At 42.3% G+C, this 23,933-nt stretch overlaps 1 long non-coding RNA gene across 1 annotated transcript; it reads right to left on the bottom strand.

Annotated features, from left to right (window-relative positions):
• Positions 1-218: 218 nt before the first annotated feature.
• On the bottom strand, positions 219-785 carry LOC120720668. Its single transcript, XR_005693005.1, has 3 exons — positions 616-785; positions 389-538; positions 219-311 (listed from the first exon to the last, which is right to left on the bottom strand). It is a non-coding gene; the product is annotated as an uncharacterized LOC120720668 (long non-coding RNA).
• Between the last annotated feature and the right edge of the window lie 23,148 nt (positions 786-23,933).

Raw genomic sequence — 23,933 nt, 5'->3', positions numbered from 1 at the left:
TCTGTGTGACTAGAAATATGACAGTTTCAGTGTAGCTACAAGCATGGGTGGTTACTGAAAGAGAAAATGAGTTTTTCGCAGAGAAATAAATTGAAAAACCTGATATGGAATAAGACAAATTGTCATGAACCGAAGTTCAGCGCACAAGCTGGACCCAGAAGCAGAGCCAACACACAGGAGTACGAGAAAATAAACTTTATTTTAACTGAAGGTGTCCTGGGAGGGTAGAAGGAAAACACGCGTGAAACTAGAAAAACCAAGGGACCGGGAGATGAGTCGCGCAGGAACGCCGAAAACGGGACTGTGGGAGGCTGCAACAGAAAAAGGAAAAGAATTATTGGGGCGCGGGGAAATAGCAGCATACGTGGGGGAAGAGTAGGAGTCTTACGATGACAGCGGGGCCGTGGGAGCCGGAGGGAGGGGTGAGGGTCCGCGGGGGAGCTCCAGGAAAGTCGAGGTGGCGAGTACTGAAGGCGATCCAAATTCCAGACGGGCAGGTGGACAGGCAGGTGGCTCAAAAAACACGCCGAGTTGTTATCTGAGTGCACAGGACAGAATTAGCGCTAGTTCAGACAGATGAGTTTTCACAATCGCTTTCCTGCAGGTGTACGTTACCGCTGTGAGACGACTACGGACTAGCGTGGAGCAGCAGGCTGGGCTGGATCAAATAGTCCACCTGATGATCGCCTGGGATGGGGTGCAGGTGTGGAGTTAACAGCCACGCCCGTGGGCGTGGGCATCCCATCAGCACCTCAGACGCCGGGCCGCGGACCATGACACAAATATGTCAAATTGCTACTCTTTGGGCTGGCCACATTAGTAAGAACTCATATTATAGGTGCTCTCTTGGTATCAAGACTGCAACAACTGTACCCAGTTTCATTACAACAACTGGATGTTAGAAGGGTTTGTGCTATATTTAAAAGAGGGAATGACCTGACTTTAGGTTGTACAGTCTTAAGTCTGAAAGGGGAAATGACACAATCACAGTGAACAAAGAAAAGGATTGCAAGATGAAGACAGAAATGAATGAAAATGGGTTTTGACAGATTTTTCCAAGCATAGAAGAGGCAACCTGCAAATAAATGTTTTGCAATATCACTTTTAAAGCCAAAAGCTGTGACTGACTGCTTCAGAAAACTATTAAACTATTAGATTACTTCAACATGTCTGCTCTTGTGATTTGTTCCTTTTAATATTGACAAATTGTTGTGGAAAGAACGGAATAATAATAAAAATTGCATCAATTAACCTTCAGAGTTGTGATGGGTGAAACAGGTTGCTGCTGCTGCAAGAGGAAAACACGCAAAGTGGTGTTAAGCCTCCATTAAAGTACCAAAGATATCAGAAATCAACATGACTAGAATTTGTGTCTGCAAAAACGTTCCGTGCATGACATTTCAGTTCCCTCCCAAAACTCATTTAAGATTTCACTTGTAGATGATGTCACATACATCAGACTACACGAGACTATTTGTGTAAATCACTTTAGCTCACAACCGAAGAAGCAAAGAACTCCCGAGCCACCCTCCCCCATAGGCACTTCCTCTGTTTTAGTTACAACCTTGAGATGAGAGCGTATGGGTCCCTGAGGAGATACTTTAGGAGGGGTCGTTATCATTTTTGGCAGTCCTCCCATGTAAACCCTCAAAGGCCCTCCTCCATATTCATCAGGGTGATTATGTGCTGACCTCCGTCTGCTGTTAATCCAGAAGTATGCCCACCAGGCAGGTATCATGGAGGAGGGTGAGCAAACCTGACACCACGACCAATTAGGTGTCTATAACAGAAAGACGAGAGAGAGAAGAGAGAGTAATAAAAGGACTGGATACGTACCGCATACCTCGTCTTTTTAATTTGGAACAATAAAAATGGTGGACTGAGAATGGCTGAGAACTAGGAGACTTCTTTTTCTGTGGAAAAACAACAAATTAAAGACCCAAATGAACGTCCATTGTGTAGAAATAAAAATGATTTTGAAAAAAAAAGTAATGCAGTTTTCATTAACATAACAGGGAAAGTTTTTTGTCACATCTCCAAAATTGGAAAATGGTGATTTCACTGATGGCATATTACAATAACAAACATGATTAAACTTTCTGAATGGTTTTGTGGGACAGGCATTTCAAGCAAGAATATTAATTTCATTGGAAGTATTCAACTGTTTAACCCACTGCATCAAATGACTCTTCATGATTGTGATAAAACTGTGACGTAGCTTTTCCTTTCAGAGTTTATTTTTCTGACGGAGCTCTGCTCATTTGTCTCTCTATCAGTAACTATTTCTCCACCTTTTTCGTCCATCATGCTGAGTCTGATGGAGGAATTCAAATATATAGACAGGTGACAACAAACCAAAAATTAACACATCAAGTCCAACTCAGATGTTGGGCCAACACTTTACCCCCGAAGAATATCAATGTGTTGCCAAGCTGTCAAAATGCAGACTTAAAGCAGAGCATTAACTTTTCTTTTAATTTGTCACCCATCTGCGTGAAAAACACTTTCTCAACAGCTGGGATTTGGTTCATATACACTGATTATAGAGCGCACATCTGCATCATTTGAAGGAGACATTTTTAGATGCAGTGTGAATGAAGCCGCTCACAGAGTCAGACACATATAGAGCATATCACATCTTACTCCCCAAAATAAATAAATAACAGGAAACATAGTGGGAAGTTGTCAGCTGTTGACAGATGTGTCAGCTGGATCAATGCTCAGCTACACCATTGAACCATTATTAAGAACACTAACACCCCAAAGGCTTTAAGCATCCAGAGATGGAGAACCAAAGGGAATGTTGGAGAGACTGAAGGATCACTGTGCATCAAATTAACGGCCCCATTATTCAGGTGCAATACTGCTGCATTATTAAAGCCTGAGAGCACCTTGTTCATGTCAAGCTCAATTATGGGTATGTGTGTTCCTTCCAAGAGTGTAATTAGTGGTGTAACCATGGAAAGTACAGCTTAAAAATATTATCTGTACATTGTAAATATTCATTAGGCTGTCACTCAAAATACAGATGCAGGTTGGCTGACCACCAATCATAGGAAAAACACAAATTTAAACCTACTTCAAAAGCCTTATATCAAATCATATAGCTAAAGCAGATGTAAAGCTACATCAAAGGGTGGTTGTCAGTAGGACTGAAGTGGAAAAAAAAAGCTAGCTGAATAATTTATTCATAAGCTGTCTCTGCCTCGTACTCTGTATGCTTCGTGCGTTGGTTTTACTGAACACAGGTTGTTTCGTTATGGATGTGAGGTGCTGATTTTACATGTGTGAGCTGTTTTATCTGCTCGTCTCACTCTCTTGGGACAGGAACTGATACTTACCTGAAAGAAAAAGCCTGCCATCAGGGTGAAAATGTTTTACGTTGAAGCAAAAATAGACACAGACATAATAGACAAAACTAGACATTAAGAAACAATTGTATTTTTAATTTATTAGTTTGTCAGTATTTGTAGTTTATTATCCAAACCACACTGGAAGCCATTTGAATGCACTTTTTTCTTGGTTTGAACTTTGGCAGGCTGTCCCAACCTTGTCTGCAGGTCTAAATGCACTGAATTGCTGGCGGGTGATTGGCTGATTAGATAACCATGTTAATGAACATTACAGGTGCATCCAATAAAATGGCTTGTGAGTGTACGTCAACACTAGGAATCAGGTGCTTTTTGCTTACATAAAAGACAGCAGTTTGAGTCCTGCAGAGCTGATACTTTTACACTTATGCCTGTGATTTTCATTTGCAGATCAGTTAGATTTATCCCATAAAATAAAAAAATAAAAATAATTAATTAATTAATTAAAAAGAAAAAAATAGACCTCAAAATTAGACATCACAATGCGTTCACTCAGACATGCATCGTGCCAACATAAAAAAATCCTTCAGTATTTTAGATTTAGTATATTTTAGAAGCTGTTGCATATTTTGGCTGTTTTGCTGTGGATGCTGCAGATCTCACCAGCAGGGTGAGGGTGGGAGGGGTCGTGTATGATGTTATTTGTATGGTCAGGCAGCACTCTTGCGCAATGTACTGCTGTGAGAAAGTGGAATCCCAATGAGGTGATCTCTTTTCATCTGGCACAAAAAGTCCAGGTGCTGCTGACCACTCTGTCCTGGTCTTTTTCCAGTATGATGTGACTGGCACTCAGTGTCTGTTATCTGTACTCCAGTAGCTTGTGGTTACCGCTGATTATCTCCTGATGTTGATCAGTGTCACAGTTTTGCAATGCAAAACCAGCAAACAACTGTTGACGTTCAGTGTAAAATCCACGTTTTATTGACACAATCATATTCGCTTCTTAATTCTCCAAATGTGTGAAACCAGATTGTCATGCTTATCTCAGAAAATTGTCAATTAAAAGGTTATTTCAGATAGTGTTTTATGCAATAAATGGCTTTTCTGCGTGACTACCGAGAAGAAAGAAAGATTCAAAATAAGATGATGGCTTTGTGGAGCTGATTTCTCCTCAACATAAATGAGCATAAATGAGTGTTTAAACGCTTTTCTCATTCTTAAATGCAGCTCTGTCATCTCAGCACATCCCAATAATAAAGATAATAAAATGCACATTTTTCTCCATCTCTCAATGCAGAAATAATGAACTACTGAAATAACATAAGAGTCAAAAGAAAAACAAAAGTGCGACAGTCTAAAATGTGTTATTTCCCAACCTACACAGGATTATTTGTCTTGGATTGAGTTATTCATTATAAGAAAATGATGGTTTCTCTCTGATCAGACAAATTATGATATTTGAACAGAAAACACAAATAAAAAATGTATTTTCATTTTAAAACTCAACTTAAACACAAAAATCCAACAGTACAATCTACTTGGATTCCAGCCACTGATTATGTTTTTTTCTTTATTTAAAACTAATGCAGTCCATTTAAAATTCACCTTTGCTTTGGAGTACAGATTCAATAACCCTGATCTCCAGGGACTCACCAGTCTATGAATGATAATCACTTGTAATTAAAGCTCACTTGAGTTTCTCCTTTTCTGAAAGTGGAAGGTGGAATCAGCGTGCTCGGCATCCACCGAAGCCTTTGAAACCAACACCAGGATTAAATCGCTGGTCTGAAGACACTAAACAACTCAGTTAAAACTGCCCGAGTCCATTCAGTCTGCTGATTTGCAGCAGGCAGGTCCTGTCTGAGATAACTGCCCTGTGGAAAATGTATATTCTCTGCTTCATGTCTAATGCTTAAGTACCTGTCCAGTTTAATCAGTTGGTGAAGAGTGAATCATGGGAAGTGAACAAGTCTGTCTGCTGAAGCACGTAGTTTTGAATTTGCTGATAATAATAAATGGATTTCAGAGATCTTGGAAGGAAAACTGTACTTTCCTACATATTCTTAACATTATTAGTTAATATTTGCTGACTGATTAACTGACAGCAAACATGTGAATGTGTTGATTGCAAAAACTTATCTGTCATTACTAGGATAATTGGATGTTAGCTCTTTAGCTGTCTGTCACCTTCTTACACCTGAAAACACCCATTAGAATTCTTTTATCGCAGATCTTTGCTTGTCAGGTGGAAAAACCTCTGTGTGGTAATTAAAATTTAAAAATACTCACATCATTAATTAATTTTAATTTCTAAAGTAGTGACTAGTGCTGGTCAGACTAAGAAAAGTTTAATAATGAAGCGTGAAGTTCTAATTAAAGGTCCAGTTTTGTCTCAGAAATTTAAAAGAAGATTAATTCCACTCTCATTTCCATAAAAGATTCACCAGTACGAGCGTCTCTAATACTCAACAGACTGCATTTTGAATCTTGTTTAGTGACGCCCCTCTATGAACTGATAATGATTGCTTTGAGCTTTTGGTAAACTAAAGCAATACATGATAATCAGTGAGCTTTGGAGATATTATTACATTTTGCTTCCAGTCTTCATGCCGAATTTCCTGGCAGCAATAGGAATCAGGGTTCAGATCTACTTATGAGAATTTGTGTGTCGTCCCCCCCAAGCTTGCATAGGTTTCCTGCATGATCTTCAGTTTCTCTTACCACATGAAGCATGCTAGATGAACTCTCCTATCGATCCCACTGGGATAAATATTATGCAGCTCTCCCAATGCTTGCTCAGCTTTAATGCACACATATGAATTTCTAATGCACTGCGCTGTTAAAACACATTATTCAAAGCATCGAAAGAGTAACTGATCACCCCTTCATAGCACTCTCAAATAAAAAGAAGCTTCCATCAGCTGCTCCCTTGCCACAAGGGGTCGCCATAGTGGATCGCTCTGCATATTTAAATATGAGATGCCCTTCCTGACGCGACCCCAAAGGGGATGGGTGCTGTCATCTTTTTTTGATGCTATTTACTATCAGAATAATGTGGCAGCTGAGTTACCCCAGTTCCAATCCATGCCCATACCATCACTCATTCTGTTTGTGTGTTCATGTGGAGGGTTCGCTACATTAAGTGCTGCTCAAAATCAAGTAGCTTTAAGTGGAAATGGGTTACAAAGCCCTCCAGCCACACTCTGTGGAGGTGGAGGCTCCTGTTTTGTGTCACTGAAAGAAAATGGTGCACACTCAAAGATATAGTGTTGTTATTCCAGAAGGACTGGCTCAGTAATATATAAAAGATAAAACGAAATTTTAAAAAAAGAAGCAATGTCTTGTGGCAATCAGTACAAATAACAGTAAATAAAAACTCTGATTTGCCAGAGGCAGAAGACAATGTTTATTGCTACGGTGGTAATACAGATTATATCCTGTGGCTATTTCAAAGAGACTCATAAATAAAAATATTGAATGTAAACACAAGTTATATAATAGCCTCAGATAAAAAGACTACTTCATTCATTCAGTGTACCGTTAGGGAGGATATTAACTTTTTTTTTTTTTTTTTGCTTATTTTTCCAAATTTTCTTCAAAGTTCTTTTTTTAAACAGAGTTTTATTGGAAGGTATCACAAGACTTTTTAAAAAAAAATCTTGTAACTTGTGCATGTGACTTTAAAAATGTGCCATATATGCAGGCATTTATTTATAGGAGCATTCCTTTCAGGTACTCATACTAGCACATTTGGCAAATATCACACATGAATCCAGTCCCGTTTCCTAGGCAACGGCTTCATTCCATTTGATGAAAGAGTTGTGCTCAGCATTAAACCTTGTTTGGTATCAAGATCTTCCCCTTTCTGCTAAAGTACTTGCAGGTCTGGCAGCTGGTGTAAACAGGGACAAAGAACAGTGACATTGAAACCACACAGAATCATCAGCAGAGGTGATCGTGCTGCCTGGATATGCTGAGATCCATCGAAAGTTAGGTCCAACTAAACCCCTGAACACCTGACTCCTGTAAGTCTTTAGTAACATTTTATATTATCTTAGTGTTTATTTTAAAGAGAGGATGTGATGCTTTTCAAATTTTGAAACATCCTGCAAAACAAATTGAAGTAAATTAACTTTTCAACTATCTTTTCCCCATGGTGCACCACTACAACTCATCTTAGTTCCCTCGAGTTGCCAAATCCCACTTTAGCCCCTGACTGTACTCATTTTTCAGTTTTAGTGTGGATGCAAAGTCACACCAAATTTTGAAACTTGAAATAAAGTTTATATTCTCATCTATTAATATTAAATTAATCCACCACAAGGTCCAGTTAGCTTTGCACAAATAGCTGTTAGAAATGTCCTCCAAAGGATTACTTTGTACTTTTATACTTTCAGTCAGAACTTCTTCATTTTTACTTGAGTAAAGTAGTTGAATTAGTAAATGTTCAACTTTTACCACATTATCTCTAGAAATCTTAAACAAGCCCCCCCCCCTTTAATATTTACCACTTGTAAGCAATATAATTCAAGTGAATACATGAAAAGTTTCATGTATTCACCATTGATAGTTTTGTTGTCATAAACTGGGTATGGGAGCACTGTGTACTTTACAAATTATGAAAGACCACTAAAGTGTTAAATGCTCCAGGCCACTGATGACTAGTCAGATACTTTGAAGTCAGTGTTTATGACTAGCCTGATTTCCACTGACTGGCCTGAAGAAATTCATGTAGGTTGTAACAGCCGTTATGGTGTGGTGTCCCTTTAAGACACCCAAGTCGAGGGTTGATGGTGTCATCAGTGTGTGCCACTGCTCTCTCTCTCTGTGATGGTGTGAACATGTGCCTTCACGCTCGTGCTTAACGAGGGACGGACTTATGTTTTCTTTTCGAGACCCTTTTTTTTTGTTTTGTTTGCAGCGCTTGGGTTGTATGAACGCTGGGCATTTTGTTGTTGAGCCGCAGCCGTTCAGCCGGGCTTTTATACGGTTGCTGAAGAATGCGTATTAAAGAACCACCGTGGATTACTGATACCAGTGTGGGTGTGTATCCTTCCGCCTAGCCTGCTAGGTGTTTTGCCGCCTCTTCTCAACCACACAACACAACCCAACGTTACAAAATGGCGCCCGAACATCTCCTCTTGGACCTCAGTATGCAGTATCTTCGAGCAGCGGATGATTGATACACTGAAAGGTACATAGCGGCAAAGTAGAGCTAGTAGTAGCCTGCCATACTTCGCGGAGACAGACCAGGCTGGCCTCGACGCGGACGTCCGATTCGCCGGATCACGGAAGTGTGTTTCTACGGCAACGAGTGGAGCCGCCGCAGCGCTGTTTTCGGGATGTATTATCGTCATCTGCTGAACGCCTTTACTGCGACATTTTTGGATTAACGTGGATTCACGCTACTTGGACGCGAGATGGATGCCGCTTCTTCATAGTTTCTGAAGTACATGTAAGCGGAGTAAAGCGCACCGGATTTTTTTTTCTTCCTCGCCAGCTGAGCTCACGCTGCAGACTTTGCTTCGTTCGTACGGTCTCTGCAAGTGGGAACTTTTCCACGGGACAAACCTCTATACCGCGTCAGGACTGGACAAGTCTGGTATCCTCTGGAAAATCGCCGAACTGATGTTGTGAGTGTATAAAAAAAAAAAAAAAAAAAAAGAACGCTGTCTATATTTCAAACTGATTTGCTATTGATTCTCACTGGCTTAACTGTCCTTATTGAAATGCTGTTTTAAGTGCATCTGACTTGAAAAGGTGTTGCTCATACTCAGTTACTCGTAAGTTTGGATCTATTTTACACCTAAATGCTTTTGATCCAGGGTGTTTGCTTCTTCCACCTCCACGTTTCAAAGTCAGATAAGCCATGTGTAGCTAAACTTCAGAATTCACATGTTTCATATATTTTTGTGTGACCAGAACTGAAGTTGATTTCTGCTTAACTGCTACCTTGTATAGATTTGGGTCTTTGATAAGTGTGTATTATGGCTACCCATCCTGACTTGAATGACATGTGTGATGATATAGACTTTATGTTACACCCCAACCGACTTACTGCCAGACATAGTACTGCTGACCTTGGGCATAAAGTGCAAAGTCTGCAAGCAGAGGTTGATATGCTTCAGCAGTGTCTTCATGACTCTTTGGACCTCCAGAGGAATATTCTGGAGCAGTGGACTCAACAAAAACGACCAGTCCCAAAAGTGCCAGCTGCCCAGATTACTCACCCTTTTCCTCAGGCCTCCTCTACCCCATATGTGCCAGGCCTGCCAACCAGGGAAACGCAGCAATCTATCTCAACACCTGGCCCCACGCAGCCCGCCAGAGCCTTGTCACAATCCCACTCAGATTCACTGGAGCTAGTTAATACAACCAGAGTCCTTGCTGCGGCATTGCACCAAGCTAAATTGGAGCCCAAGGTGTTCGCTAATGATGGCAGCCTTCACCCAGAAGAATGGCTGCAGTCTGTTGCAGCTTATAAAACCTCCTTAGACCTAACAGACGCCCAAATCCTCAGAGAGCTGCCACACTTCCTAGCTAAGGAACCAAGAAAGTGGTCTAACGTGCTCATTCCTCACGTATCTACATGGGCTAAGTTTTGTGAACTTTTCAGAACCGTCTTCTTGCCTGCTGACAACCAGGAGCAGATTTTGAGAGGCATCCTGGACTGTTTCCAGCACCCCGAAGAACCTCTGCCAACGTTTGTTGCCCACATGCTCAGTGAATTTAGGAGACTGAGGAACCCACCATCTGAACTGGAGCAAATTGAGCTCATCTGTAAACACGCAGTGGAGAAGTACAGAGTAGCACTGTACGGAACGCCTGTAAAGTCAGTAATTGATCTAGTGCTGCGTGCCCACGAGCTGCATTCTGTTCTTGGCACTAACCTTTCACGGCCCTCCCGAGCTCAGCCGAAAAACAGAGCTGAGGGAGGACCCCGCTGTTTCAAATGTGCCATGCCTGGTGTTACCTCTCGTACGTGCCCTAACTGTTCCACTGATTTTCAGGGAGCTCGACACTCTCCCAGGATGGCTCCGGAGCTTCCCCAAACGCTGTCTCCTGACCAACATCCAGTAACTCAGCCTGCGGATCCAGATGAAACTGGCGGGGTCAGGGAGACGAGAGCAACGGGCAGGAGGCCGGGAAACTTCAGGGGGGGGGAGAGTGTTTCACAGGGGCAACCCTCCCCCCAACCAATAACTCAGCCCTCATCGCCTTCGTCAAATCAAAGTGTGCCACCAGTGCTCAATCACGTTGAAGATGGAACTTCGCAAGCATCGTGGAACACCCCTCTCAGAGTTAAAGTGAACTTTAATGGGGCGGCTCTGGATGCCACACTAGATACAGGGGCATCTCTTTCAGCAGTAAATGCAGACCTGTTATCTGAGAGACACCGAAACCAGTCATTAGAGAATCCGTGGGATTCTCCCCCAATAAGACTGGCCAATGGCACCAACTGCAGTCCATTAGGAATAACCTGGCTGACCATTGGATTTATGGGCAAGCGAGTCTATCAGCGGTTTGTGATAGTGCAGGACCTGTCATCCCCCTTTGTTCTTGGGATGGACTTCATGACTCGCACTTCACTGACAATACATGTCCCAACAAGAACTGTAATTATGGATGATAATCCCCCATGTCTTGATGAACTCTTTGAAAATGGCTTTGTGGAAGCTGATCTTGAGTGTGGAACTATGACCCTGCAGAACACCCCGCAGCTCCACGATAAGGCTGGAGAAGCTAACTTGGATTCTGAGGAACGGGAAGAACTGTTGGAGTTATTAAATAGTTTTGGTGACCTGTTTGATGGCCACCTTGGTCGCACTTCTCTGGCAGAACATGTCATTGTAACTGGGGATGCAAAGCCTGTTAACTTGCCACCATACCGCACCTCACCAGCTAAAAAGCAAATCATAGAAGAGCAAGTGGAAAAAATGCTACAGGATAACATCATCGAACCTGCATCAGGACCATGGGCAGCCCCCGTGGTCATTGTGAACAAACCCCCCCGCGAACCACGGTTCTGTGTTGACTTCCGTGGTCTGAATCAGCTGACCGTGAAGGATTCTTACCCACTCCCGCGAGTGGATGAATCACTGGACTTTCTGTCGAGAGGGAAGTTTCTCACAACACTAGACCTCGCTCGAGGTTACTGGCAGGTCCCCATTGCTGAAGAAGCTAAACCAAAGACTGCTTTTATCACGCACTGTGGCCTGTTTCAGTTCAGAGTCCTTCCTTTCGGCCTGTGTAACGCCCCTGCGACTTTTCAGCGGCTTATGAACAATGTTCTAGCTGGCCTGATTTATAAGTCCTGCGCGGTGTATCTAGATGACATTGTTGTCGCATCACCGACCTTTGAGCAACACCTGCTTGACTTAAAAGAGGTCCTTGGTAGGCTTCAGTCCGCTGGCCTCTCTTTAAAGCTGAGCAAATGCCAATTCTGCCTTTCAGAACTCACCTTCCTTGGTTATCGGGTTACGCCGGCTGGCATTCATCCTGACCCTGACAAGGTGAGAGCTGTGACTGACTTCAGAGTGCCGACCACAACAAAGCAGGTACGACAGTTCCTTGGCCTGACTGGCTACTATCGCCGCTTTGTGCAGGACTATGCCCGCCATGCAGAGCCACTCTTCGCCCTCACTAAAAAGGACGTACAGTTCCACTGGGATGACAAGTGCCAGGCAGCTGTGGACTTCCTGAAACATTCAATAACCTCAGCGCCGGTCCTCAGGTTCCCAGATTTTTCGCGTCCATTCTTCATTCACACTGATGCATGCGATGCTGGTCTTGGGGCAGCGTTAATGCAAAAAGATGAGGATGACAAAGACGTTGCTGTAGCATTTGCTAGCCGGGCTATGCACAAATCGGAAAAGCCCTACTCAACTCCAGAGAAGGAGTGTCTGGCCGTGATCTGGGCCTTGGAACATTTCCGACCCTATGTCGAAGGCTTGCACGTAACCATTTACACCGACCACAGCAGCCTCAAGTGGTTGATGTCTCGACCGAATCCCTCTGGCAGGCTTGCTCGGTGGTCTCTGCGCCTTCAAGACTTTGACTTCAGCATCATCCACAAACCTGGAGAACGTAATAAGGTGCCCGATGCCCTTTCCCGTAATCCTCTACCAGATGTGGATGCCCCCATTGATCTTCTCCCTCCCTATGCCGTGATTGGGAGCATGGACCTTCGTGCTCTACCTTCTGTGATTGTTTCGGACCGCCTGCATGTTCATCAGCTGCAGCTTGAGGACCCGGTCACAGGCCCGTTGCTCAATCAACTGGAAACTGACCAACAAACGGGGGAGAATAATCAAGATCTGGAACAGTACGTTGTCCATGACAGTCTCCTCTATTTCCTCGACCCAAAGACAAAGTGTGGTCTCCACCCACTCAAGCAGCTTAAACTGTTTGCTCCTACTGCCCTCCGTGGTTATCTGCTCAAATATTACCACGATCATCCCACAGCTGGACACCTGGGCATTGCAAAAACGCTGGCACGCTTGCGTCTCAGATTCTTCTGGCCACACATGAACTCTGACGTGAAAAAGTATGTGGTCTCATGTTGTTCGTGTCAAACCACTAAGCCGAGTCAAAGAAAAACAGCAGGCCTTATGGTCCCTATCCAGCCACAAAGACCATGGGAGTACGCAGGGGTGGACTATGTTGGCCCACTGCCCCGTACACAAAGAGGGAATGCTTATATCCTTGTTTTTGTGGACTATTTCTCAAAATGGGTCGAGGTGAGTGCTGTGAGAGAAGCCACTGCTCAAGTTGCTGCGAACAAGTTCATTACTGACATTTTTGCCCGACATGGTTCTCCCTCCCACCTTATTTCTGATAGGGGAACGCCTTTCGTCAGTGAACTCTTTGAGCATGTTTTGTTGACTCTTGGGACTGAACACAGACTAACAACTGCATACCATCCTCAAACGAATGCAACTGAGCGTGTAAATCGCACTTTGAAAACGGCCATTCGAGCCTATGTTGGGGATAAACACACCTCTTGGGACAAGTATCTTCCCCAGATCTGTTTTGCACTGCGCACTGCGCCTCACGAGAGCACAGGCCTGAGCCCGTCCATGATGCTGTATGGGCGAGAGTTGGACACGCCCTTGGACCTTGTCACTCAACCCTCCTGGGAGGGACTGAGCGACCCGGAAACGTCCCACTCAGATAACCTGAGAGCTTCGCTTCGGGATGCTCATGAACATGCTCGCTTGGTGCTCGGAGAGAGTCATGAAAGGCAAAAGCGCTATTATGATCTGAGACGTCGCACGGTTTCTTATGAAGTTGGGGACCTCGTCAGGGTAAAGTCACACCCAAAATCAGATGCATCGTCCAACTTCTCTGCTAAGTTGGCCCCGCTTTACACGGGTCCCTACCGCATCTCCAAGAGGATGTCGGATGTGAATTACTCTCTCACCACAGTGGACACTGGGGAGAGAGTGGGAGTTTTTCATGTTGCGAACATGCAACCATTCCATACCTGGGACTCAGCTTTGTCTAGCCAACGTGCGAAGCTAAATGCTACAGCAGCTTTGGATCTCAGTGTCCCGGACAGCAGTTTGCCTCCTGCTCTTTCAGTCCCGGGCCGCATTGACCGTGACGCGGTTGACGCAACTCCCGCGGTCTTTAGCAACGCCCCTGCTGAGACTGACTTTGACTGTGCTGACGCTGCCCCGCTTGTCATGGACCAGAACTCTTTCCAAGAGACTGCTGATGTTGCTCTGGAGACAGAGGTTAACAGTTCACCTCCTGCTGCCGATGGGTGTGCTGTTAGAGGTTCTTATGACCTCAGACCAAGACGAGTTCCTAGAGTCACCGCTGACTGGTCGGTCAATAGGTGGACCAACCCTTTTCATACTGACAGATTTAACATAAAGTGACCTTGTTTGCTTTCTGCTGTTTCATGTGGTCTACTGTTGTCACAGGACCGTTGTGTGAGTTTTCTACGATTCATGTTGGCACTGTTTTCATGTTGTGGTGATATGTTCATGCTTACTGTTGTGATTTTTGGGAAAACGGTGGATACGCAATGTAACAATAAGAGGGAATTTCATTCTGTCATTGTCCTGGCTGTCCTAGGCTTATTTTCTTTCTTTGACATTTAATTTGAATGGGCATTCACCATGTGGGACACTGTCATGTATGCCAGTTTGTCAATTTTGGACTGTACATTCCCCTATTTTGGTTTTGACGTCTTATCCTGCTGACCATGTATGGAGGCTGGTTAAGTTTGAACTGTACCTTTGCTGTGTTCGGCTGGGGACAGCCTTTGTTTAACCGGGGGGGAATATGTAACAGCCGTTATGGTGTGGTGTCCCTTTAAGACACCCAAGTCGAGGGTTGATGGTGTCATCAGTGTGTGCCACTGCTCTCTCTCTCTGTGATGGTGTGAACATGTGCCTTCACGCTCGTGCTTAACGAGGGACGGACTTATGTTTTCTTTTCGAGACCCTTTTTTTTTGTTTTGTTTGCAGCGCTTGGGTTGTATGAACGCTGGGCATTTTGTTGTTGAGCCGCAGCCATTCAGCCGGGCTTTTATACGGTTGCTGAAGAATGCGTATTAAAGAACCACCGTGGATTACTGATACCAGTGTGGGTGTGTATCCTTCCGCCTAGCCTGCTAGGTGTTTTGCCGCCTCTTCTCAACCACACAACACAACCCAACGTTACAAGGTCCACCGGAAAGCCATTTTGGGATACTGACTGAATTTATGGAATACAATATTTGCTTGATAAAGGGTACACTTTTTACATTTTTATATATAATTGTTATTGTTATTTTGCTGTTTTTATAAAAAGTAACAATAGATGACAAGGATCAAGAAAACATGATAAAACTATTTTGTTCAAAAAAACTAAAGCTAAATTTGCTTTTGAGCAGGTAACAGACAGAACCTCGAATGATTGGAGGTTCCTGCTTTTGTCTGGAAAAAAAAAGGGTGACCCTGAGCTAGCCAATATATGTTACCCTAACCTTTGGCTAAAAGTCTTTACTTTGAAAAATAAATACTTTAACACAAATAAGTTTGGTATGAAATATATTCTAATAATTAAAAATGGAGAGGTTAGTGTTTATGACCTTCACAACAACCATTCACCAACGACTGCCCTTTTAAACATGCAGCAGGAATAAAAATCATAAAGCATTTATTAACAATATTATTGGCTACTGCTTTATGTGTCATTGCAGTGTTGGTACAGTTCACACTGCCTGTCTGTGACACATAATGTTATTAGTTCCACCTCTGCTTTTTCTTGCTATGACAGGCCAGAGAGTCTTCCATGAAAAGGTTCATTGTGTTTGTGGTCATGCTTTGTTAAAGGATCCCTGTTTGGACAGAGAATTTAGGTTTAGACGTTTACTTCTGGCCTAACTGTCCGGGGTCCATTTAAGCTGATTTACTCTGAAGCTTTGTGTCATTAAGCATACAGAATGTGACTGACGGCTGCAGATTGCATGCCTGATGGGATGCGGTCAGTGCATGCGTGGTTGTAATTGAGTGAACTCTCACCTGCCTTAGCTGAATGTGTTGCTCTGTGTGTGATTAAGATGTTGGATGTGGTATTTGGCAGTTCACACTTACTCTCCAATGCTACAGTCACACTTTGGAAAACAGTGGCTGGAAACCAAAATTATTGAGAGAGTGTGATATGAATTCCCAATCTTGTTCAGAAATGGCAAACAGGTCTGTGATGACGTGCAGTCGCCTGGCATCTTCAGACAGACTTTAGTTCTTCAAGATGACAATAATATGGCAAAAAGACAAGAGTGATTCTGCTATCAGTTTGCAACTTAAAACAACAATTAACTGTGATTATAAATAAATAAATCGGCAAAAATCACAAATCAGTTGTGTTTACCTACACAGAAATTCTCGTTAACTGCTTACATTCAGAGTTCAGCCAGGACCTCATAGATTTAAAACATACATTAAAAAATGAATCCACAAATCAGTGTCCTGCTGTAAGACACTGAATGAACTACAAATTGATTTTAGAAATTTAACTAGAATAAAACCAGTCAGCAATCAGCTGATTCCCATATTGCAAAGAGCTGCATCAAAGAAAAGTTGTGCTCACTGGTGCAAACTGACTCAGATCGACTGACACTGTGTCTGCATTTGTAAATTAGATCACAATTATTTGCAAACCTCTTCCTGTCAGAAAGTGACTGCAGTCCAACTTGGATCGCAATTGTTTGGAGACAGGTTGCCTCCCAGAAAGTGACCTATACACTTGCCTTGCTTTTGGAAATATTTGTCATGGCAACTATTTGTAATTGGTTTACACATCATGGTAATCATGATGTAACTGCATTTTTTTTTTTTGTATACAACAAGGTTACTGTGCTATTTTTATTCGAGTGGGACTGAAACATAAAACATCAAAACAGTTAATACACGCTCAGACAGGCTCTCTTCAAACCCCCACAAGAAAAGCTGTCCAGCATTGTGTGGGCGTGTCTCAACATACTTATTACAAATACTACTAATCAACGTCCTGACAGCAGCTGCAGCAAAAGCAAGATGAAAATAATCAGTGAGTAGGGTCAGTATTACCTAAACAAAATTTTCAGTCTTCATTAGATGTCTCACATTCTGGTAGATATATCATTATAATCCTCTCATTGGATATGGAGATTTTTTTTTGGTTGCTGAGGGGGTCATGTGGTCCTTTCATAAAGGAAGGAATAAAAAAATATATTAAACTCCGTGACAAACATCTGCTCGAGAAGTTTTATGTGCTACTTTTTCCACTGGCTGAGCAACCCCTTGGATATAGCTAAAACTCACCTGGGTGCATTCTGCCTTAAGCAGCAACTGTAAGGCCATTTTAATTAGTGGGAATGAATTATTGGTCTATAATGTATCAAGGAGCAGACTCTTAAAATAGAGACATTTTAAATTTTCTTTTTCCCCTTTTTTTTTAGAAGTGACTCTTAAGGTCAGCATGAATAAAGTCTTGGGTATAATTGTGAATTAAACACATGCAGAAAAGGAGAAGAGACTTATTTCCTGCAGTGAACAAAGAGTCCTCAAAAAATATGTTCTAATATAAAAGTAGGAGTTCAGCCTGAATTACCACGCTTGTGTAAATAATGGTCCGTTCTTTTGTTTTAACCTTTAATGGATGGGTGGGGCTGGGTGACCACAATGCAAAATACAAAAAGTGCCAGTGAATGGAGACAATAACAGGATAAGTGCTTGAATGTCAATTTCCCTGTGTCTGACAGCTTAGCTGATGGTATCGGATTTATGGAATAACTCCCACATGAATGAAAACACACTGTGACTTCATTTGCAGGTCAATTTAGTGGAGTTAATAACTGTTTGCACCTGCAATTAACTGCTGACCTCTCGGGCCCCCTAAATGGGTTTCACGTGTTTCACTGACAGTCTGAATAAATTTCAAAGTAGATCTCCAATACAAGAACACAAAAAAAATCGTGTGTGTGTATATATATATATATATATATATATATATATATATATATACACACACAAATTGTATTAAAAGCTCCACCATTCTTTTGACTGCTTGTTGCCCTTAAAATTACAGATGGACAGTCTGATTGGTCCAAAGTAGGGTTGAGTGCATTTCGCATTTGAATCAATACTAAAACTTTTTATGTATTTACAACATTTTCTACACCACACCAGCAGCTTTTGTCGCTGTCTGGAAAAGTCTGTGAAACTGACATTACTGTCAGTTTTGGTATACTACAGTACTAAATAGTAATGTCATTCTCGGTTATGGTTATGTATTAACATTGTGGACATATTGTCTTAAAATTTCAGAGAAGCCACTGTAAAAATACGTTTAATTAATTACCTGAAGAAAACGTTGAGGAAGCTAGCAATGTTTCACTAAGGATTTTAAAAACGTAATCATCCTTTGGTCCATCCTTTGGTTCGTATGCAGGTGTGCTAACTGCAGGTCTTGAGGGGAATTTGGGTTACAGCCACTCAAAAACAGTACAATCTTCAGGTCGGTAAGTGTTGTAATGAACTTTCAGATCAGATGTGTCTTGCTTAAACCCCATTATGTTCTAGTACCAAAGTTTAGCAACAATAGATTTAGTGTAAATTGGTACTTAGTAGTGCAGATGTAAATCAGTCAGTACCCACTAAAAGTTCACTGCCCATCCTTGGCAGGGAGTGCTTTGGGGTTGTTATGGTGGTACAGTGGTTAGCACAACAATAACAAGGTTCTAGGTTTGCACCTCTTGGGTGTAGATTGTGTGTTCTTTGTGTGTCTCCACCAAAGACACATGGAGGACCACTGTCTGAAGCATTTAGAGATAGAGGGTGGTATGAGCATGAATTCCCTTTCTCTGTATTAGCAATTTGATGATCTGGCAACCTGTTCCCAATGTCCCCGCACAACCTTGAACCTAGATATGTTTGCAGTAAAAAGGATTAATGTGGGTATATGAAGAAAAATTAGAAACAAACTAAAGGACCAGCCGACTAAATTGATGCTTTTTGCTAAATTTAACTGTAAATTGGTTCTCATTCTAAAGTGTTAGCTGTTTTCTTACAGATTAAAAACACACAGCTGATTGGGTTTTTTTTTAAGACAAATTATACAGATCCCAGTTGCAGAAAGCCTCTTCAAATGGCTCCTGTTCAAATTGAAAGATCTGTCTCACATAAAACCTGTGATGAAATTTCACGGACTAGATTCCAAGAATTCAGAAAAATAAAATTGGCAGAATAATTTATGATAAAAGGCCGAAACATCCTGCAAAGCTGAGGCACACAACTGATGATGTGTCCTGCTGGTAAAGCTTCCAGGCTTCCTCATAGTAGCCATCCCTCAGGCTACTTATGTTTAAGCTTCAAAGTTACTGTCAAACTGACTGTGAACACTGTACTTTTAAATTCTATATAGTGATTTTAGATGCAAGTAGCTAGTAATACCAGCTCAGAAAAAGTCCTGGGTTTTGATTCAGGTTGGAGGCTTTTTGTGTGGAGTCCTGTGTCTGTATGGTAAATAGACTGGTTCTTACATAGCACTTTTTCCACTCTACCTGAGCACTCCAAGAGCTTTATACAACACGCCTCATTCTCTATACTTAAATGTGTTTCTGTCTTACATTCACACAGGCTGAAGTTAGTAGCTTGCTCAGGGATCTTTGGCATGCAGAACGGAGCAGGGATCGAACCACCAACCTTCCAATTAGTAGATGACCCGCTCTAACTCTGTCCTCCAGTTTGGCAGTGCAATCAAAAGACATTCTAATTAGGTGATTCTAACTTGGCCACAGTGTGAATGGTTTGGTGACCTGTCCAGGCTCTACCCTGCCTCTCACTCTATGACAGCTGGGCTGGGCTCTAGCCTTAAGGAGTACTTTTTGAAACTATTTCAGTGCATCTATTTTCACAAAATGCTGTACTCCTGTTTAAAACCCATTTACCAGTTTTTACACAGAGCTTTCAAAGCCATGTGTTGGTAGTTCCATGTGATGACTTTTTGAGCATGAACAAAGTTTATATTGCTTGCAAGACACCATGTTATGAACTGAATCACTAAAATAATGTAAAAGCTGACAAAAGATTGATTTAGCAAAACTTCAGATAAGCAATGGAAGCAGTTTTATCCACTGCTAATACATTTACAACTTCCACCACAAACACGGCTCAGCTTTGACGGTGTGTGTTTATTTCTTCTGTTGTTTCTTTCAGGTATAATGCACGGTGTTAGTAACGACTCATAAACACTTTGGGTTTTATGCTTTTATGAGAAGAGATTCTTCGACAGGTAACAAGCAGCCAGGTGTTTCGAGATCTGCACAGTTGATAATGCACAGCTACTTTTATCACTTGTTACTACAACTAAACAGTACTTTGCTCTTTCAGATGTGGCTCCAGACTTTCTCTCTGGGGTTGCACAATAAAGAACTGTGTCTCCTCACAGATGTAATCTCATGTGCAGGAGACAAAACAAACACACAGAGGTGAAATCCAAGTGATCTAATCACCACACAGACTACTGTTCCATCACATCGTCCTCTTAAAAGAACCATCTGCTTGTGGCGTGTCACAACATTGCCTTGAATTGGTGTATGAAAAGGTGGTGCAGCGAGATTGGTTGCATGTTGCAGCAGCTCCGGTTATCTCATGGCTGTGGGTTGTTTTTTTTTTAATCTGACTTCAAGCTTCTACGTTTGTGGCATCTATTATTTTGTCAGGCTGTTTAAAAAGAATATCTAGATGTGTGATTGTCTCTCCTCTTGTGCTATCAAACAAGTGTTTGATCGGAATGTGGAGAGGAAAAGAAAGTGTGCGTGTGATACAAAGAAAAAACACAAGGAGGGAGAAGTGTAGGAATTTGACAAAGTATGACAACCTTGATTCGCAGTCAGTGTGACAAGATATTTTAACTTTTTTAAATCAAACACAGAGAAACGCTGAAGGCCAGAAATGTTGGACATCAACTTATGAATTAAAAGAATGGCTTGTTTCAAGAGCCGTCCTCATGTCATCATTGTGTCATCTCACTTTTATATGTTGAAGGTAAAAATGCTTCTGGAAAAGATACGACCCGATTTTAAGCCTCTCCTCTCCTCTAGATGCATTTTAGGAACTGATACATTCCTCAACATGCCATACTAAAATTCATTTCCACGTCACGGGCAGGAGGACGGAGGGCAGAGGAGATGTGGAGGCATAATCAGGAAAAGGAGAAAAGCCTATGGAAGTAGCTGCCTCTGTACAGATCAGGCCAGGAGAGGCTCGCTGCCCCGGAGAGGTGAAGGTGCTAGTGTCGGAGCAACAGGGAGATAACCTCTTTGGTCGTCATCTTCTCCCAGGCACTCCAGGTCTGGCACAGAATGATTGCTAACGCTGCAAACACTGACCCAGTGCTTGCGAAAAGACAAAAAAAAAATATCCAAAAACCTTGTGTATATTATGTAAGTAATGAAACAATGGTGAAGTACACTTATTTTTCTTGTGTATGATTCTCAGAGACCAGAGATTTCTCTGGCCTCGAACCAGAGATTGTGCTATGTCTCTAAATTCGCTAGGTTTTTTTTCTCTCTACAAGCTGGCCTTAATAATTCAGGCTGAAACCAGCCCTGGCTGCACCACCATTAGTTTAGTCAGGGAAACAATTTCTGATGGATGTCCAACAGACAAATTGCTGAGCTCTACTGTATAAACTGTACTGTTTCTCTTTTTGACACAGATTTTCCATCAGAGCTGTATTTAGTATGAAGACAGAGGTCTGTTCACTCCACTGTGTGGGAGTCCATCTCCACCACATGTGCTCATATAACACTTAAAGCTGCAGAAAATGATTCCAAGGTGGTACGGCTTAAAATAATTGTGCTGCTGCATGCTGAGGAGTTAAAACTCAGACAGAGTTTCGTGCTCATATCTCTTAGTTGTTGATTACCACCTGTGGTTTTAATGTACTGCATGTTTACATTGCTTTGCATAGATCTGCGTTCAGCTGTATTCTCCATTCACTCAGGTCCTGCAGTTCAAACACAGTTTCCTGTATTCTCTTTGGGCATTCACAGTCCAAAGAGGCCTCAGAAATAGAAACAGCATAGCCTGCAATTATACTATCTAAGGCATTGAAATATGGATCACAGAGATGGGTGAGACCAATTGCAATCTGCATAAATAGACATGAAAGAGTAATGACTCACCCACACCACGCTCATTAGCCTACCAAAGCTTAGTCTTAATTCAACAGTATTTTACTGTCTAACACCCAACTTTGGCAAAAACCTCTTGCATGGACTGATTTTACTTGAAATGCAGCTGCTCCACAATCAGAAATAGTTGTTTATTTGGAGTAAACAGAAGAACTGACGCAGCATAGATGAGGATAAGAGTGCTTTTTTTTTTACATAAATATTGACATTGTATTTATTTCTTTTGTTTTTCTGCTACAACCAGCAAGTTATCCTATCCTGTCAGCCTGCCTCCACTCCACTCAGCACAGTCTAAAAGCTGTGGGGTTGTTAGGACTGTCTGTACCCACATCGTCCCAGGTGATTCAAAAGGCCTTTGTCACCATCACAGTGCATTACCATGCTGCAGGGTTCACATGAGTCACAAGAAAAAGCTGTCTGTGACAAAAAAAATAAAAATACTGACGTCAAGCCAAAATGATGAACTCAAAATTCTGACTCATATCAAAAATACAAAATAAAAATGGTATTTTTATTATAACCACGAGTCACACGACAGAATGGTTCTCCCACGTCACCTAGAAAATAAGCTCTTTTTGTATTCCACACCAACGCCATCTCCTTGGTAGGTCACATAGTGGAGAAAGGACACATCAGGGCAGACCCAGGAAAGATCTAGGTGGTTTTGGACTGGCCCACACCGACCTCTAGGAGGCACTTTCACCACTTCCTGGGGTTTGCCAATTTTTTGGATTCAAAGTTATGGCAAAGTTGCTCTTCCACTCATTACTCTGACTTCTTCCAAGGTACCATTCTTGTGGAACGAAGCTGCCCAGAAAGCTTTCAACACTCTTAAGGACCAGCTCACCACTGTACCAGCCTGACACTACCCAACAGTTTGTTGTGGAGGTGGATGCTTCAAATTCCAGGATTGGGGCCCTTTCATCCCTGGTAGCATATCTCCTTGGACTTCATCACTGGCCTCCCACAGTCTGCAGATAATACCATCATTCTAACCATTGTTGACTGCTTCTCCAAAGCACCTCAATTCATGGCTCTTCCCAAGCTTCTGTCTGCCTTGGAGACAGCCCAACTCATCACTAACCAAATGTTTCGTGAAAGATGAACCAAGAGCTGTAAAGAGCTGGGCTAAATATGCTCACAATTCTCACACCTCATCAGCTACTGGTCTCTCACCTTGTGAATCATCCTTGGGATATCAGCCATGCACTAAAGAGCAGAACAAGCAGCTGGCTTAAAAGTCTCTCCAAGCTTCATTGGACCTTTTGAAATCGACTCCCTTATCAACCCGGTTTCTGTTCATCTAAAACGGTTGTGGAATATTCGCATCCATAATGTCTTCCATGTCTCCCGGTTGAAACCCTAGCCCGTTGTTCCTGCCAGCCTGAGTATTGTCTAACCGCGGCAGTCTTCACCTCGCCTCTCTGTAAGTCTGTTTCTGTTAACTCTATGAAGGTTTCTAATGTGCCTCATCCTGTGCCTAGGAAAGCCCAGCGGTGTTCCGAGAGATTCTGTTCGGGAGACTTGGGAAGGATCGGGGACTTGGATTCACTGAAACTCCCTTCCATTGGATTTTGTACATAGTGCTTTCTGTCTGTATTGTGTGTTTAACCTCTTCATATTTCCTCTATAGTACAGTTTCACCTCCCATTGTAAAATTCAGCTGCTCTACAGTCGATACACTTTTCCATAATTGTGACTGATCATTGTTAGTAACAGGTTCACTAGAAGGACAAGAAAACAAAAGGACAAGAAGACAAAGTTGTGTCTCCCAGCAATCTTGAGAGGATTACACTTTCCCCAGCTATTTCCACCCTGCCCTAACTACTCTTCTATGTATCCTGTATATCACAGTCTCCCTTTGTAGTTTGTCAGGTTGTTGGTTTGTCCCTTTCTCATGTGTGTTTTGCTTCTTGGTCTTATGTTATTTATTTATGTCAGTTTTT

The sequence above is a fragment of the Simochromis diagramma genome, unplaced genomic scaffold (assembly GCF_900408965.1).
Source record: "Simochromis diagramma unplaced genomic scaffold, fSimDia1.1 OVJJ01000585.1, whole genome shotgun sequence".
Taxonomy (NCBI): Eukaryota; Metazoa; Chordata; class Actinopteri; order Cichliformes; family Cichlidae; genus Simochromis; species Simochromis diagramma.
The sequence above is the reverse complement of the archived record's forward strand: the minus strand, read 5'-3'. Positions and strand labels throughout refer to the sequence as shown.